Here is an 18,818-nt window from a genome sequence, read left to right as displayed (position 1 = left end):
CACAACTAATCGATTTAACAATTATTAAGGGAATCAGGAAAACCTTTTTTATAGATGGTAGGATTTTATTTGGGACTTGAAAGAAGACAGGATGCAATGATGACATAATGGAACTTTTTTTCCTTAAAAGCATTCTATTATAAATGCTGAATATTTCACCAGTTCCAAAAAATCCATTACTTGGCTAGGATCATAGAATCTAGAGCTAAAAGTTACCTTAAAGTCCATCAAATAACATCCTCCAATTACCAGAAAATTCTGAGGTCCAGAAAATTTAAATCATTTGCCTAAAATCACAGTTGTGAAGTAACTATGACAGAATTTGAACTCTAGTCATCTAATTCCAAATTCTTTTTCTCAATACCCTAAGATGCCTCATTCTAAAAATGAAATCCTTATTTGTAGAAATATAGGAAAGCTAAAGCCATATGGGTAGGATTGTGTCATTCCCAATCAAATTATACTGATTGTTATTCTTACCCCCCCAGTTTGAAAAACTACATTTGAAAATTAGATTTCATCTGGAGTTCAGTGGCTTATAACCTATCTGACATTTAGCTGGAGAGGTTACTCTTTCCTTAAGAGATTTCATATATGAATGTACTAGTAAGATAGAAAGACCAGTTTTCTAAGTGAGTAGACTAAGCTCTGATACAATCTGACAGGCAATGAGAAGTCTGATCCATTGAAAACATTTCTCCCAAAACTTATCTTGGTGTTGCAAACTGGATCTTCTGATGATTTGTCCCTATGTCTTAAATGGTTTTTCTTCTATTTTTAAAAATTCAGGATTTAATATTCAATCAAAAACAATGAGCAAGTATTAAATGTTTACTCTGTGAATATGATGAAAAGAAGTTGTTTTTTTTAGGAGGGGATGATAGTGGGAGAGAAGCCTTCAAGACCCCATGAAATAAATCTCTAACATCAGAGGGGTAAGAAAAGCAAATTGGAAAATGATGATAGAAAGAATCAGAAAAAATGATTTTTGATTAATCAGATTGCCTTCTGAATCAGGATTTTATCTCTGAAAGTATTTAACCCATCATTTTTAGACAAATAATCTTATTAGAATCAAAAAGTACCGAATCTTAAAGAGAACTTTAGAATAATGGAATTTTAGACAATCCTCCCAAATGCTACCCAACTCAAAGTAAAATGTAATTGGGAAATGTTTAACAAAAAATAAATAAAAATACAATATAACATAGATAATATCATACTTTAAAACTAAGTAAATATACAATCTATAGGGTTGCTTATGTATCTACTAATTAGTGGTCTCAGTCTTCATATGAATTAAAGATCAGTGCTTCAGAACAAGGGTTCTAACCTAGGAAGCCCAAGAAAACAGCAAGTATTTTGCATCTTCAAGGGAAATGAGCTTATGTATACTTTTCACTTAATTGCACTTTGTCATTTCAGCTCTGTCTGACTCTTCATAACCCCATTTGGGGTTTTCTTGACAAAGATACTAAAGTGGTTTACCATTTCCTTCTCTATCTCATTTTATAGATGAGAAAACTAAGACAAACAGGCTTAAGTGACTTGTCCACGATCATACAACTAGTGTTGGAATCCAGATTTGAACTCAGGAAGAATTTCCCCAAATCCAGAGCTAGTGCTCTATCCACAGCACTACCTAGTGCTAAATTTTATTTATCAAACTTCTAAAAGTTTATAGGAGAAAAAACATTAGGAAAAATTGATTTAAATCAAGTAATGAAAATGGTTGTTAAGCACCATATAAATATTTCAATAATACATCAATCATTCAATGGATTTATGATTTTGTTGATGTGATGTGAGCACCCTCTGCAAGAGAACAAATCACAATTGATCCTTCCAGCCTTTATCCTGGGCACAATGAAGCCTACACAATGAGTTGGGGGCATTCCATTAGATCTCTTAACAATATATGGGCACCAAAATGTTTGTGGCAGCCCTTTTTGTAGTGACTAGAAACTGGAAAATGAATGGATGTCCATCAATTGGAGAATAGTTGGGTAAATTATGGTATATGAATGTTATGGGATATTATTGTTCTGTAAGAAATGACCAGCAGGAGGAATACAGAGAGGCTGGGAGAGACTTACATCAACTGATGCTGAGTGAAACGAGCAGAACTAGGAGATCATTATACACTTCAACAATGATACTGTATGAGGATGTATTCTGATGGAAGTGGATATCTTCAACATAGAAAAGAGCTAATCCAATTCCAATTGATCAATGATGGACAGAATCAGCTACACCCAGAGAAAGAACACTGGGAAATGAGTGTAAACTGAGAGCACTGGTTTTTTTGTTTGTTTGTTTTGTTTTGTTTTGTTTCTCTTCCCAGATTATTTTTACCTTGCGAATACAATCCTTCCTTTGCAACAACAACAACAAAATTCGGTTCTGCACATATATATTGTACATAAGATATACTATAAGATATTTAATATGTATGGGAATGCCTGCCATCTAGGGGAGGGGGTGGAGGGAAGGAGGGGAAAAACTCGGAACAGAAGGGAGAACAAGGGATAATGTTGTAAAAAAAAAAAAAAAAAAAAACCTACCTATACATATGTACTGTCAAAGAAAATGTTATAATTATAAAAATTAATAAAAAAAGTTCAAAAAAAAACAATATATGGGCATCAATCACACACACACACACACACACACACACACACACACACACTGTCCTTGATATTGCTTGTCTTCCTTTATGATCAGTCACCTCCTTTTCTTGTAAAACATGCCTCTAATGATGTGCCACCCGACACCTAAGTGTTGCCCTTCAAGTCACCTAATTCTTCAGACATGTGGCATTTCATGACTTCAGACATATGGCCTCACCAGGAGAATACTGTTATTTTAATGATGAATCTTAGTCTTAAAATATCTATGATGAAATTTCCTTTCTCTCACTATGGAAGTAGGGGGTTATAGCTACTATCAGATATGATCTTTATGTCAGTTTTTAAAAAATGTTTTTCTTTGTCACAAGGAAGAGTTCAGCAAGATGGGATATACTGAAAAAGAATGTGATTCCCCCAAAAAGCATCCACTCTTTTTTTAAGATAGAATTTTGTTTCAGGGAAGTGCTTGGAGTAATTAAAACCCTTTGCATCTTTCTCACTTGCAAACCAGCCTAATTTCTTCTTTCTAATCAGTTCTAGACTTGGTTTGTCTATTTACAGTGATCTTAGCTCTTTGCACTATCCAGCAACTTATCTTACTCTAAATAACAGATAAGCTTCATCCATTTGATTTTTCCTGCTTGGAAAGTCATACCAAAGTGTTTAAAATATATCTAGATTAAAATATATTTCATCCACAAATATGATCATCTGGAGAATTTTTAAATCTTTAGAAAATCCCTCTTCCCTTACATTCTGCCCTGAACAGTCTCCATGAAAATGTCAGACACCTTTGGTAAGCATATTCCTCCCTGGTTTATGCCTTATTTTATATTTATAATGAGAGAGTTTTTAAAAATTATCTATTATTGCATCTATCAAAGTCTTATATGGTTTTAACTTCTGTGAGGAAGCTACCTTTTTAGAGGGAGAACTTTTAAGATGGCATTTTGTTTTCTCAAAATGTTTTATGACAGTCAACAAACAATAGACACAATAGATTCTTATATAGTCTATTTTTTCAAGTGATTATATGATTGTTAGAGAATACTCTGAAAGTCTGCCTTTTCCCTTATCATCAAAAATGTTCTTTACCTACAAAGAGTATTTCTATGACATGGTTTTTTAAAAAGGCATATAAGTCAGCAGCTATTAATGTTTTTCCCCATTATCATTTCATGTAGTGATGATACCTGTGATTTTTTCCCAGAATTTCGAATCCTCCCCTATCTCAGATATCTTCACAGCTGATCCCTCAACATACTCAAACTGTATCACCACCAATGAAGATTGAATTCCTACTTGTTTTATAGTTCACTATCTTTTCTCTTACTTTTCTTTAGTCCCTTTTCTACTTATCCATTGACACATCAGAGAAGGGGATATCAGCAGTTCAAATTTGGTGGCTCTGACATCAATGATGATGAAAAGAGTTGGTTATGAAAATATTAACAGATTTGTTTTCATTTTTCATCTTTGTTGTCCACCATCCAATTTTATTCTGAGTGTTCTCAGGATTATAAATTAACTGAGACTCTGGCCACACTATTTCTAAACTATTTTTCCCTCCACTGCTTCTCACTGTTTTATTCCATAGTTTTATTCCATAGCTCATAATATTTTATCATCATCTTCATTTGATTTTACAAACATCTAAAAATATACTCATGTTGACTTTGGTTGCCGTATCTTTCAGAGTTTTGGGGGCTAAGTATGTGGGTTCTTCATAATTATGATTTTTTTCTAGGTACCTTGCTTAGAAAATGGTCTGGTCAGGGTTTATGTCTGTTCTTGTACTCATTTGTCAAAATAGGTTAAGTTTCTCAATTGTACACTATGCATTCTTCTCATTTTTGTTATCTTAGCCTAGGAATGAATTCTATCATTGTTCTTCTAGATATATAGATATAGATAGATAAATGATTTGAAAATAACTTTCACATTGCAAAGTTCAGGTATTTTCTGTATATTTCTGCTAAAATATAATCAGCTTCATTTTATTACATTATTTGTTTTTTATTTTGTACAGTAGTTCCAACCCTCTTCTCAAAGAAACTATGTTATATAGAAGTTAAATTTCTATGTATTCTTTGACTTCCTTTGTTGCTCACTTTTGAGCCATATTTTATTGTATATTTTCTATCATCCATCCCATGCTCATTGTTGCATTTAAGCCACCAGATATTCAAGTAGCACTAAATAAGTATTTAATTTAGAGTTCTTATCAAGTTATTCATAGAATTTCCATTCCTCTTCATCCTCTGCAACAGATGTTGGATCATATGCTGTAATTATCGTCATGGTGATATTTTTGCAAATGTTAATCCTAAATGCTATAATACAAGATAACCAAATGTCCCATGAAATGATGTCTCTGACAAGACATACAATAAAACCAACTCATTTATTTGCCTCTCCTTGAGCCATACTTCTATTTAGCTATAGCTTTCTTTTGTCTTTTGATTTTATTTATAAAACTTTGTTGTCAAAATTTAAATAAATGATGAAGTCCTCAGAAATATTCTCTATTTTGACTTAAGCAAAAAATATGCATGCTTTTGAACCCAACAATCCTCACACAATTCACTGAACTTCTCATAAATGCCTATCCAATGTAATCTTTTAATTTTCACACAAAGATCTTAATTCCCATATCTAGTAAAAGATTCATTAAATAATGACTAGAAGTACTTCTACTATTAGATTCTTCTGGTTTCTTAACAATGATAACAATGGCTATTTTTCAGAGTCTTTTATACTACAAGTAATATACACACAACTTTGTACATAGTGTTGTTCAATCATTTCAGTTGGGTCAAACTTTTTGTAACACCATTTAGGATTTTCTTGGCAGAGATACTGCAATGGTTTGCCCTTTCCTTTTTCAGTTCATTTTACAGATATGGAAACTAAGACAAATCAGGTTGAGTGACTTTCCTAGGATCACACAGCTAGTAAGTATATAAGGCTAGATTCAAACTCAGTCTTCCTAGTGTAGGTCCACTGCATTATGGCATCACCTAGATGCCCTTGCTTATAGTAAGTGATAAATAAATATTTGAAGGGAGAAACAGATACCTAAGTTTGCCATGAGCCCTAGTTAATGAATAAACTCAGAAGAATACTTGAAGCACCATTGATAAATCCACTAAGAAATGAAAAGCAGGAGTCTCAAAAATGACAGCCTACTCCTCTTGAACTAATCAGTCATTTCATAGAAACTAAAATGTTTATTCAAATCCAAATTAACTACTGAAAACACACTGGCTATTAGGATATTGAGGGTGTAAGGGGAGGTTGGGGGTAGAAAATTACATTTTAAGAAGGTTAGATGGAAAAGTGTAAGGACAGGAAATCAACAACATATTTGGAATTCTATGGGAACAAATTAACAGCTAGAAGAAAACATGCACCTGGCAGGAAAAAATCCTTCAAGGAAATTATTGAGACATGATACATTTCCTGCTACAGCAACACGAGCTAGTTCATTCAACTAGTATCTCCCAAACTGTGAGTAGCTTTAAATATCTCAAGCTAAATGTTAGATTTAAGAGATGGAATATTTTAAAACACCTCACTGCACTATACAAATTACATCATATCCAGCAACAAATGCAGTGACATCCAGCATAAATTTCATGGCTTCTCTGGAACATTGATATTCATAAATCATGATAAACAAAATTATATAGGGGTAGATCTCACTTCAAATCTCTAATTGGATCTACCCAAAAAAAAAAAAAAAAACCATTACGTGAAAAATTAGACATACACAGTTCCTGTAAAACTCCATAGGAACAAAAGGATGAATAATCAAATGATGTTCCAATGGGATTTTCCAGACTTTATGGCACTTTGTTTATACTGCCATAACAATGTTAGCGTGAAGTGATTTTTGTTGGGGCAACCTCATATGAAATATGTTTGTACTACAATCCATCTTCCCCATCCTATTTTTAGTTCAAAGAGACACATCTTTAACTTAACCATCTTTGTATTCCCAACAATTGGCACAGTACTTTGCACATAGCATATGGTCAATAGATAATTGAATAAATATATTTACATATTTATAATATATATATATGCATACATATATGCACACGTATTTTGTATGCATATATTATGTATGCATATATACACACACAAACATTTATATATGTATGTATTTGCTACACACTCTAATTAATCCCAAAAAAGAATGTAGGCATTATTGAGAAATTCACTGATGAATAAAAAGCAATAGTTCTTCAAAATCAGAAATCATAAACAGTGCTTGATAGAGCTAGAGAGTTTTCTATAACCAGGTTAAACTTTCCATTGACAAGTAAAGCAGAAAATGAAATCTATAATCAATTGCTCTTAGAATTATCTGGAAAATTACTTGAATTTTTGATTGGCAAATAAAATAAACCACATTCATTTAACTTTATTTTTGTCCTAACAAAGCCAAGACATGAAGCTATTATGAATCAACTGGCAACTGGAATAAAAATTTTTTGTATTTGAAAATATCCAGGTTCCAGGAAGCCATGATAATATTACAAATATTCATTAATTTATTTTAAACCTGATTTTGCAAGATGAACTACAATTTTTATGCCAAACACAGGAAACTTTAGATCAAGAATAAAGAGTAAATTTGATTTACTTAAATCAAGTAAAACAATTTGCCTTTGAGCAAAAATTCATACAGTCACTTCTAATCACATATATGAACAGAAACTAAATATACTATCCTGACATTATCTCCACAGTTTTTGAAACTCAGTTTTTATAGAATGTTACAAAATTAATAAAATGTTATCACTAAGTACACATATATTAATTTACATAGAAAGCACCTTGAGCCAAAACCAAACAAAATAGAGATATAATGAGAGGTTTAAAAAACACTAGTTAAATTTAATTTAACAACAATAGTAACACATCTTACAGTCCTCTGATCCTAAAAATACAAATATTTTTGATTTACTGAGACCAATTGCAATGTAGAAAATTCCAGGCACTAAGCCTTAAAAATACTTTAAACAAAGTTACTTCAAGTTATCCAAGTAAAATAATTCCCTGAAGACCTCCACCAGCAATATAATCTAACAGCATCTTTCCCCTACATACACACACTCCACCTTTTGATCAAAAACTACCAAATTAGATGTAATAAAAATTCTTAAATTGATTTTTAAACAATCTCATAAATGAAATCCTTACTTCAGCTTAAACTTTGACATTTATCAAGGATGCTATATTCTAGGGAATAATCTTATCTCAATACATAAGTATTTGGGTGCATTATCTTTCTTCTGCTAAAATGAAACTAATACTAATTTTCCATTATCTTGAAATACAATTAAAATAATTACTGGATTATTACAAGCTTCTTATATTTAATGCCCATAGAGAACAGTAAAATTAATTGCCTAAACATGGCAAACGTTGGGTATCTGAGATTCAATCCAATTCAATCTAACAAACATTTAAGTACCTCTGTTCAAGTGAGTGAAGCTACTAAGACAAAATATGAGATAGTCTCTGACCTCAAGGAGTCTCTATTCTATTGGTAAAATAATTGATAAAATCACCTTCTCTTATAAAAATGAAACATTTAAGGACCATCAATTATGCCAACTTCCTAAACAATTTATAAGTTATTAATCAATTATTTATTATGTGCCTGCTGTGCAAAGCACATTTACAGTTAGTCAAGTTTTCGTGGAATATATAAGAGAAATATAAAAACCAGTCCCTACAAATTGGAAAATCAATAACTTCAATAGTAAATCTCTAAAGATCATATAAAGACAAACACTTAGAACTTCAAAGGATAATTTTTTTAATTCATGTAAAAATAGACCAAAAAACTATTGTCTACCCCAACAACATATTGTACTCCTTAATTGGCAATGTCACTTTAAGGAGTTAATACTCCCAAAGAATGATTGGCTGACAAATAGAATGCAAGATGAACACCGATGAAAAGTCAAAAAAACATTCAGTACTTGTTCCATAAACTCAAGAGGTAAAAATACCAGTTATATCCAGAAAACGTTGCAAAAATACAAATTTCCCTTGATTGTTTCAAAATGATTTCCCCGTAAGAGTTAAGAAAATGATGCTTAAGCACTTTAGATCTGATCACTCTGTTGAGTGAAATGAGCAGGACCAGGAGATCATTATATATTTCAACAACACTATATGATGATCAATTCTGATGAACATGGCCCTCTTCAACAATGAGATGAACCAGGTCAGTTCCAATAGAATCCTCTACACCCACCGAAAGAAATGATTGTGAACCACTACATAGAATTCCCAATCCCTCCATTAGTATTATTATTTAACACATGCTTTAACATATTTAACATGTATTGGTCTACCTGCCATCTGGGGAGGGGGTGGGGGGAAGGAGGGAAAAATTGGAACAAAAGGTTTTGCAATTGTCAATGCTGAAAAATTACCCATGCATATATCTTGTAAATAAAAAGCTATAATAAAAAAAGATTTGATTACTAATATTCATTTAACATTTTCAGCATCACCCTGAACACACTGAGTTCATCAGCAAACGCTTCTGAAATATTTTCTTTTCACTTTCCTTTTTCTTCTCATTTCCACTAAGGGAACTAAAAAATAGGGGGACCAAGAAATTTCTCCCAAATGCTGTCCTAAAGAAACAAATTTATAACTGCAGGACCTTATTTAGGATCATTCTCCAATTTGACCTAGCAATTCCCCTTAAGCAGACTCAATTAATTTTTAGAAATAGCATAGGGAGAACAGTAATTACAAAATGTCAAAGAAAAAAACCCTAAGGCACACTGTCCTATAAAAACACAGAATCTAGGATAGGGAAGAAAAGTGGACATGAACTTAAAAGTATTATGGTAATGAGGTACATATGTATAAAATACTGTATTTGTTCAGAGAAGCTCTGTGAAGTTCATTGTAGATTGGAACATCTGTATTGGTCATAATCTCTATACATTACATCCATTCTTAGCGCCACTATTTCCTTGGTTGCTACTATTTCAAAACAATTTAAGTTAAAGAATATATTTTCCATCTTGTCCCCATGTATGATGAGTGGCTAGGAAAAGTATTAGTTAGATAGTAGGAAGCTAATAGCTTTAAATGATACTTAAATTAGATGAATAATAAAGGCTTACAGATGCACTTTCATAAAACTGAAAAATCCAGATCCTGAGGAATTCCTCATAATTCTCCCCCACAAGAAAAAAAAAAAAAAAAAAAAAAAACAACTATATTTACATTTTAACCCAGAACTCCATGAACTTTCCCAGATCCAGTTTCCTGACCTTTCTGTTATGCTATGGCAAATTCCCTAAAAGGCATTCACTCAAAGAATAGTATAGAATTAAATGTCATAATATCTCTAAGGAGTTCTATAGATTTCCACATCTGTTAGGATGCTAACTATGTGCCCTTCTAGACCCAGAAGAGAGAAAAGCATTCTTCTCACCCAGCCCCCACTCCAGTTTTCTCTGGAGCAGGACACTTCCTCCTGGATATCCTCCACTGTTCCTTGCAACCATGCTTTAAGATAGATAGAGAAAGGGACCTTTTTTTATTTTGAAAGAAAGGATACTTGTGAGAAAGGGACCAGCAGGTCAACCAACCAACATTTATTGAACACCTACTATGAGTTAGAAATTGTGGAAATACAAAGAATAAAATAATCTCTGCCTTCAAAGAGTTTATAATCTAGTTGAAGAGATTTACAAAGCAAGAAAGAAGGACCAAATAAATAGCTTGAATTACAAGTGATCTACTAATTCAAAAGAAAGAAATTATCTTACAATTGGGATTATCAGGAAAAATTATCATGGAAGACGTGTGACTTGAATTGGTTCTTAAAAATAAGATTTGAATGGGGGAGGAAGGGTAGAATCCTAGACGGAAAACAGTCAACATGAAATCATAGAAGCAGGAAGGCACAAAGCATATTTAGCAAACAGTGAACAGACCAGTTTGGTTAGAATAACCAAAAGGGTGTGTGTAAGAATATTGGGTAATGAACATTATTACCCTTGTGGCAGAACTAGTACTATAAGGCGGGAACAACTGGAGCTGTCCATTTACTGTATATTTTAGAAAGAAAAATATCAAAGGCTTGGAGAATAAGAATACAGACTTGAAAATTCACTTAGAAGGTGTTTTTTTTTTTAAGTGCAAGAATTATATTAAAGGTTCAAATTAAAAAAAAAAAGAAAACCCTACCACTTTCTAAAATTCTAAGGTTTGGGGTACATGAGGAAGAATTGGGGAATACCTGAATTGATAGAACCTCATGATCCTAATAATAAGACAAACATTATATACAAATATAATCTAATAATAAAAGATAGAAAGTTGCCCCCAAGGGACTTCGTCAGCATCACCCATCTTAAACCAAATAAAATAGTAGTTCTTCTCTGTTTGCATTCAATCCTTTCTGAAGCATCTTTACCTACATATAAAATGTTCTTGCTGCAAAGCTTCTAAGATAGAAGCACTTAACCTTCCATATGTGAATTTGATTTTATTACATATTTTGATAATTGTATTTCAGTTTTACTGATTTCTTTTGTAAGCCTTTATTTTGTTATATACATTTAATATTATTCTGAGAAGGGCTATGTAAGCTTTACTATACTAACAGAGAAGTCTTAGAGACTCTCTTCTCTCTCTCTCTCTCTCTCTCTCTCTCTCTCTCTCTCTCTCTCTCTCTCTCTCTCTCTCATACACACACACACAGGCACACACACAGAAAGAGAGGGAAAGTAAAGAATCCATCTCTAAATAAACAAACTAGTTCTCATTTTCTATTCTCTAATGTCTTTAAGCTTTGGAATTTTTTATTTAAGAAAGGATAATCATACAGTGAGTGTACATATGGAACTTGAAGTCTTTCATTTCTATGAACTCTCTTAGGATCAAATCCAGAGAAGTAATTCACCAACAATATTTTGAGCTCATGACTAATACTCAGAGAAAACAAGCTAATAATATTAATTTATTCGACTATCTAAACACCTGATATTGGTTTTATCCTGGCTGTAGATTCTATATCCCAACAATATTAACCAATTCAACTTGCTGACAGTTTGAAGGCAGAAACTAAAGGCTGAAATTGAAGAAGATAGACTCTGACCAAAAGAGATGTCAACAATGTTACCCTCTCCCTATTTCTGAAACACAGCATTTTCACTTCCTTCTGAAATCAGAAGAAGGGATAAAAAAAACTTTGCTGCTTTTTAAAAAAAAAAAAAAAAAACATGTTTTTAAAAGATAAAATTTGTCTTAGAGATCAGGCAAAGCACTGTTTACATACAGTAGCAGTTGACTTGTCTTTAGAAGGCTGGCTCAGGATAGCTTACTAGAAAAGGAAAGGACTACTGGCATTCTATACCCATGCCAGGCTGCAATAAAGACAGTAATAATTCATATCTCCATGTCACCTTAAAATTTCCTAAAGACAACCTGATGAGATAAGCAAGTATGATTATCTCCACTTTACATTCATGGAAATTGAGAGTGCAAGAGTCTTGCCCAATATCACAGAGCTAGTAGGTCTCAGTCTTTATTTAATTCAAGGGTCAACATACCTTTCTCCGAAATATGTCACAGTAAGAATAATATCCTATCTCCATTATATAATCATCAAGAAACAAATTTAATGTTTATTCTAATTTCTTATACTCAAGAAAGAAAACTATAAGTTGTAGACCAATGATTGATCTGCACTGATGTAAGGAATTTACTGAAAAGAGTTTTCCTAAACAGATCTGAACCTACCCTTCAGTCCCCTCTGCCTGAAACACAAACATACACACAAAATTGGAAGAAAGGAAGGGCATCATAGCATTATGGATAGAACCATACTTGATTTCAGGAAGACCCAGTTTTCAAGCTCTGCTTCTGACAAATATTGGCTGGGTGACCCTCTGCAAATCATTTAATATCTCAAAGCTCTCATGCTGGGCAGCAATTAAAAAGGGGATTTCCTCACTGAAAGTTGTCCACATCAATCAGGTCACAGGTATGGACCAAAATAAAGGGTGGGATAAAGAATATAGTGATAGTGATGTAGAAAAAGTTCTGGCATAAAAGGACCCTAATTCAAATCTTGCCTCTCATACCTACTATCCCTGGGCCTCAAGTTTCTCATACATAAAATGAAGTTGGACTACATTGTCAGTTCTAGGTCTATGATCCTATGAATATTAATTAATGATATACCTGAAAAGGTGAACATTTGTAAAAAAAAAAAATATATATATATATATATATATATATCACAAAAATAACAACAACAAAAAATATAGCCACTCAGCTTTAACAATTTTTCTGGACAACAAATATTAACTCTAATTTATTATTCCAAAGATTTTTTAAATGTTCTGTTTATAATAACAAGGTATTAAACATGATCTTGATTATTAGAGGCAAAAATAAGAAAACAAAAAAAGAAAAAAATTTGTCATATATACTAATATGATTGTGCAAACACACAATTTTTATTGTAGCAACCAAATTCCTAAATGGTTTCACTGGCTTCCTTCAGGTCTCAGCCAAAACTTCCACCTTCTACAAGTAGCCTTTCCCAAACCTCTTAATGTCAGCACCTTCCCTTTTTGATTATTTCCACCTGGTCATATAAATGTGTGTGTGTGTGTATGTGTTGTTTACATAGAGTTGTTTCCATGTTCTCTCCCACATTAGACTGTGAACTTCTTGAGACCAGGGATTATTATTGTCTTTCTTTACAATCCAATTGGCAGAGTGCCTGGACACTTAGTAAGTGCTCAATAAATGCTTGCTGATGTGATTTATTGAGGAGTATGACGTGTATATATTATAATTCACACTAAAAATAGTAACAGATACTGGAAAATCCAGAAGTAAAGAGATGTTTCTTAAGGCAACTAGGGCATTGGAATTAAAGCAAAGAAAGGAAAAGATTCTGTTCACAAAACAAGAATAATAGAAATCTTGAGGTCAACAATGGGGTCAATGGCAGCAGAATAATACTGATTTGAATATTTAAGTATATTCTCTTTCTATTGCTGGATGATAACAAATGAGCTAGGTTCTGAAGATTCAGCAATAGGACAGAAGACAGCTGATTACTATAAAATAAAATATACTCTAACACAGGATCCAGACTATCCAACCTTATGAGAAAAACAACTTAAAAACTCAGCTTTGTCTAAGTAAGGAGTCTGGAATCAGGTCTTCAAAAGAAGTACAATACCTACAATACAAGTCTAATATGGCGAAATTCCCTGAATTTGGTGCTTTTCAAATGCAACACTGTTTTTAGTTTAGTATTCTCAATGGGACCTGCCCAGCTGGACTCACCCCTCTCAAAACAAATTTGACTTGAAGTCACATGTGCACATATAAAAAAAAAGTTTTCTGAAGCTTTCTGTATTATGCTGAAAGCAACATGAATACAACTGTAATTAGAAGATTCTGAGTAACCAGAGTTCAGTGTATTGTCACCACTAGCAATTCCATAGTTGTAGAGTCTCTTTCAAAACTCCTGGCATAAAACTATTTTCATGGCTTCGTTACTTGAATGTAAACATTTGGCATGCATTAAAGTTACAGAATAAGTACTAAGAAATTACCATTGTCATTGTCAAAAAAAAAAAAATGCATCTGGTTTAGAAGGCTGTAAAGAAGGATGGACTGAAGAGTCCAAAGGAAGACCTAGGTTGAATTCTACTTCCAACAGTTACTGGCAGTAACTGATGGGTGAATCACTTAACCTCTCTGAGATAAGCTTTTTTTTTTTTTTCTTTCTTTCTTCATCTATAAAAATAAAGAAATTCAACTAGATGCCCTTAAGGTCCCTTCCAGATCTAAATCTATAGTTTATAAATTCTGAATGACATATTTGTACATAGAATTTTTCAAATACACACACACACACACACACACACACACACACACACACACACACACACACACAAAACCCTCTTCATTTAAGGATATTACATTCCTCTACTCTTTTCTTACCTGGTCATAGATAACAGATTTGAGATCACATGAAAGTTTTGCTTGGTTCTGGCCACACAAAGTTATCTGTTACAAAGTGGCTCAGTAGATAAACCCAGAGCCTGGAGTCAGGAAGAACTCAGTCCAAACTGGCCTTAGACATTTATAAGCTGTGTGACCCTATGCAGGTCACTTAACCCTGTTTGCCTCAGTTTCCTCTTCTGAAAAATGAGCTAGAGAAGGAAATGGTAAACCACTCCAGTATGTCTGCCAAAAATATCTTAAATTGCATTCCACTGAAACAACTCAACAGCAACAACAACTTATACATGCTCAGGAACAATAGCTAAGAATCCAACTGAAAAGTCTGTTAAAAGTTTCACCATTTGTCTTTTGTTTTATGTTAAGGAGTTCAGGTACCTTCTTTTTTTTTTAACTATCTTTTTTTTTAAATCATTACCTTATTTTTTTTTACTAACATTATGTAAACTGTTTAAAGTTAAATCAAATACAACACCTGATACATAGTTTATCTTAGAATGGATATAATTTTTATGAGAAAGAAAATGAAAAAAAAATTAAGAGAAAATGACCCTAAAACATGAGTGCCCTTAGGAATTCTAGACTGTTTCTAATTCTGCCATTAACTCGCTTATTTCAGAAACTCACTTAATAGCACTCTGCCTCGGTTTCTTTATTTACCAGATTAAGGCATAATGCCATTTTAAAGATTTCCTTGACAGGAGTCACTAAATAAATAAGCCCCATAATAATCTCTTATGAATCCTATTGTTTAACATTAAGTGAAATGTTGAATTGGTTTAAACAATCCATTGCTTTACAGGCTGTTACGATTTTCTCTCCTCATTTCTAGGAATTAATTTTGCCAGAAGTCAAGGAGAATGTAAACCTGTTTATGTTCATAACACATATACACATATAAGCTCCAACCCAAGCTTGTCTTTGGCTGGCATCATTTTTCCTGGAACTGTCCCTAGTGGCTCAAGCCACTGACTCTAACAAGAATTAGCCCTTTCACTTTCTTCGCATTTGCTGTGAATGCTACATTTCACTTACCAAATGCAATCAAAGTAAGTCCCCTGAAATGAATGCTCAGTGTGGGAGACCTTCTTAATTCTAAAGCTGGAATACCACCTAGGAACCTAGGAGAACGAGATAAAAGGCCATAAGCAAACATGGGCTTGATCAGACACCCACCTTCCCTCTTCTCCCCTCAGCCTCAAATGCATCCTTTCTCAGTATCTTTTACCTTTTTTGGATTTCCCCCCAATTGTTGCAGACCTGACTCCTGGGGCAGGGACCAAAGCATAGTAAGAGGGAGAACACCAAAGACGCTGAGACTGCGACTCTTCCCTCTGCCCCACCCCACTTGGAGCCGGTAGTGGGGTGGGGGTGGTGGACTAGGAGCTAGACCGATTCTCGGCACGGAAATTCAATTGTTGCCTGCAAAGCCTAGCGCCGGGTTTCCAAGGCGCCTCGGGACCACTATTAGACCTACTGACGGGCACTTGACAGCTGAGGGCTCCTTCTACTCCCCCTCTAACCTCAGCACTGGAGCCCGGGCTCCCACGAGTGAGAGGGAAAGGGGATCCGGGGAGAAAAGGATACCCAAAGCTTCCTCCTTTCCCAAGGACGAGGCGGGGGTGGGGGTGGGGACGGCTAGAAGGCTGCCACTTCGTTCAGGTGTGTGGTTTCCTTAGCACTCCAAAGCGGTCTTGGTCAGGCAGTTACCCACCCCAGCCGCCCCATCTCTTTCCCTCCCTCGCCATCCCATCCCCCATCGGAGAGCGAGCTGCCAGGCGAGAGGAGGCAGGAGCAGTGGCCGGCTCCCAGCGGAGCGGAGCGGAGCAGCCTGCCAGCCTCTGCGCTCGTTCCCGCTCTGCAGCTGCTGCAGCCCAGTACACTTGTTGCTCTCCAGGGGAATCGGATCGGGGTAAGGGGCTGGAGGAAAAGCCTGAAAAGCAGAGAGCGAGCCAATTTCCCTGTGCCTTGAACCTGTTCCTCGCCCACCTTCCTTCTCCCATTCCATCACCCCTCGGGAACAACCGAGCCAACAGATGGAAACGCAGGTGAAGAAACTTTTTCTAGCCAAGGAAACAGTGCAATTTTCACAGCCCTCTCCGGGAACCGGTGGAGGGAGAAGCTGCCCGAAAAGTCAACACTTTACCTGTGAAGAGTCGCTCCGCTCACTCCGTCCCTTTGTCCCTCCCTGATCCCGCCGGGAGGGCCCCGGGGCCGGAGGCTCCGATGTGCAGGGGCCGCCCAGAGCAAACAGGCTCTCCCGGGAGCTGACAGAGCCGGCCGCCGCTGGGCATCGGAGGGAGGAGCCGAGAGCCCCGCAGCCCCGGCAGGCAGCGCCCGAGCCACGCCGCCAGCTGCTCACGAAACGGGTGCCGCCTCCAGCCCCGCTCCCCCCGCACTCCCCGCTCCCCGCTCCCCCGGGCCCGGGATCCCCGGGAGACTCTCCCCACCTCCAGGACCGCGGCTAGCCAGCCGCGGCATCACATGGCCCGGCCCGGCCCGCCCTCACTGGCTCTCTCTCCCTCCCGACACCGGCTCCAAAAAGAAACCTGAACCTGCCCCCAACGGAGGGAGCTACTGAGCCACTGTTCCAGTGGCGACCACTGCGGGAGGAGGGCGGACGCGGCCAAGCTCCCAGGCCTGCTGCTGAGGGAAGGAGTAGTCCCCAGCTGGGAGGGAGGGGTTCAGCTGCAGCCCGAGAGCCCTGGACCCTCCCCCACCCCCCTCAGGCAGCCAGACCCTAAAGGCTGGTGCTTCTCCTTCCTGGTGAAAGTTATTTAGAAAGTTTGGCTTGTCGGGTGGTGGGGGAGTGGAGGGGGGGTTGGCGAGAAGCCAGGATCCCTTCTGGTGTCGCGTGTGACAAACCCAAAGCACCTTCCTTCTTCAGACCCACACTTTTCACATCACTCTCCCTCCAAAATTAGTGTTTTAGGGTCAGACCTGACCTTGAACGCCATCTTATCCACTTTTATAGTTGAGAAACTGAGGCAGAATGGTTGGTTACTTGTGCAAGGTCACACAGTAACAAGTACCAGAGCTGGGACTGGCATCCAAATTGTCTGTCTCCTACTCCAGCGTTCTGTACATCTTAGTCGAATGTTTGCCAGTTTAGACACTCTTACGCAAACAAAAAGTCAATCTTTGGTTCCCTTTAAGCCAAATTCTGCACGATTTAAGTGAGATGATAAAAATTTAATGCGCTGGTCATCCTCTTAGGCCACATAGACAATAGATACCCTCCTAGTCTAGGTTTTTTACCATATGTAATTCTTTCGCTTCTGCACAGAAGTAATTGTCATCAATAGTAATCAATATAATCATCAATAAGTACCTCGATGAAAACTCTAAAACCTTGTTCTAGCTAACAGACATAGTGACTGTGAGTAGAGCTAATCTCATGCTCAGTGTCAACCGTAAACCGAACTGCGGGAATCTTTCTTTCTGACGGGTCTTTTCCAAGATAAAAGAATTGAGGCAATAATCCCACTATTTCCGGCAAAGGGCTCTGCTTTACCTTTGCTTGTGGTTACCTCTGTTCTCTTTTGTTTTATTATCAGAGACCTGGCCTCTGTGTAGTGCCAGTTCCTTGAACTGGGCCAAGGGTGTGGCAACCACCAGAGCTGCCATCGGGCAGAGAGGGCCTCGTTTAATGCTTACCATCACCACCTGCCTCATCATTTTATTAACCCCCACTAACTTCTTCAGCCCATCCCATAGAAGTGGAGGTAAACTGCCAGCCACCAGGTGTTGTAAAGAAACAGGAAATGAAAGGGAGGAAGGAAAAAAAAAAAAAATGATAACTCAATTATATATACCCCTTCAAGATTTGTAAACGTATTACCCTCACAAACCCTGTGAGGTAGACCATAAAAGTTTTAATGCTTCCATGTTACAGATGAGCTATTTGAGGCTCAGAGTTATGGCTTTGAAGCATCAGAGTCACAATTCAAATTCAGGGCTCCCGACCCAAAGCCCTTTACAAGTCTCCTTTCCGAGCCTACTTCTCTCTCTTTGTGACCAGTACCCAAAGATAAAAGTAATTTTGATGAAGCCCCAGAAAAAGGCCTTCTTGTTACTTTAAACCCTTACACCCCAATCCTGCCCAACACTAGGTGGCTAAAGCAGCACTTCAGAGAATATAAT

The 18,818-nt window shown here is 36.3% G+C and overlaps 1 protein-coding gene across 7 annotated transcripts in view; it reads right to left on the bottom strand.

The window, feature by feature from the left end:
- Positions 1-17,064, bottom strand: part of ARHGEF28 (Rho guanine nucleotide exchange factor 28) — a 355,588-nt gene extending 338,524 nt beyond the window's left edge. For 3 of the 7 annotated variants that reach the window (XM_074282264.1, XM_074282268.1, XM_074282266.1), the window contains exons 1-2: positions 16,822-17,062; positions 15,711-15,796 (exon numbers count right to left, since the gene is read on the bottom strand). The gene's annotated coding sequence lies outside the window, so the exon portion shown is untranslated. Of the gene's footprint in view, positions 1-15,710; positions 15,797-15,903; positions 15,965-16,821 lie in introns of those variants that run through there. The other 4 variants (XM_074282270.1, XM_074282269.1, XM_074282267.1 and 1 more) reach the window with 4 other exon arrangements.
- Between the last annotated feature and the right edge of the window lie 1,754 nt (positions 17,065-18,818).

The sequence above is a fragment of the Sminthopsis crassicaudata genome, chromosome 1 (genome assembly GCF_048593235.1).
Source record: "Sminthopsis crassicaudata isolate SCR6 chromosome 1, ASM4859323v1, whole genome shotgun sequence".
NCBI lineage: Eukaryota > Metazoa > Chordata > Mammalia > Dasyuromorphia > Dasyuridae > Sminthopsis > Sminthopsis crassicaudata.
Note: the sequence above shows the minus strand (reverse complement) of the source record. Positions and strands in the feature narration are given on the sequence as shown.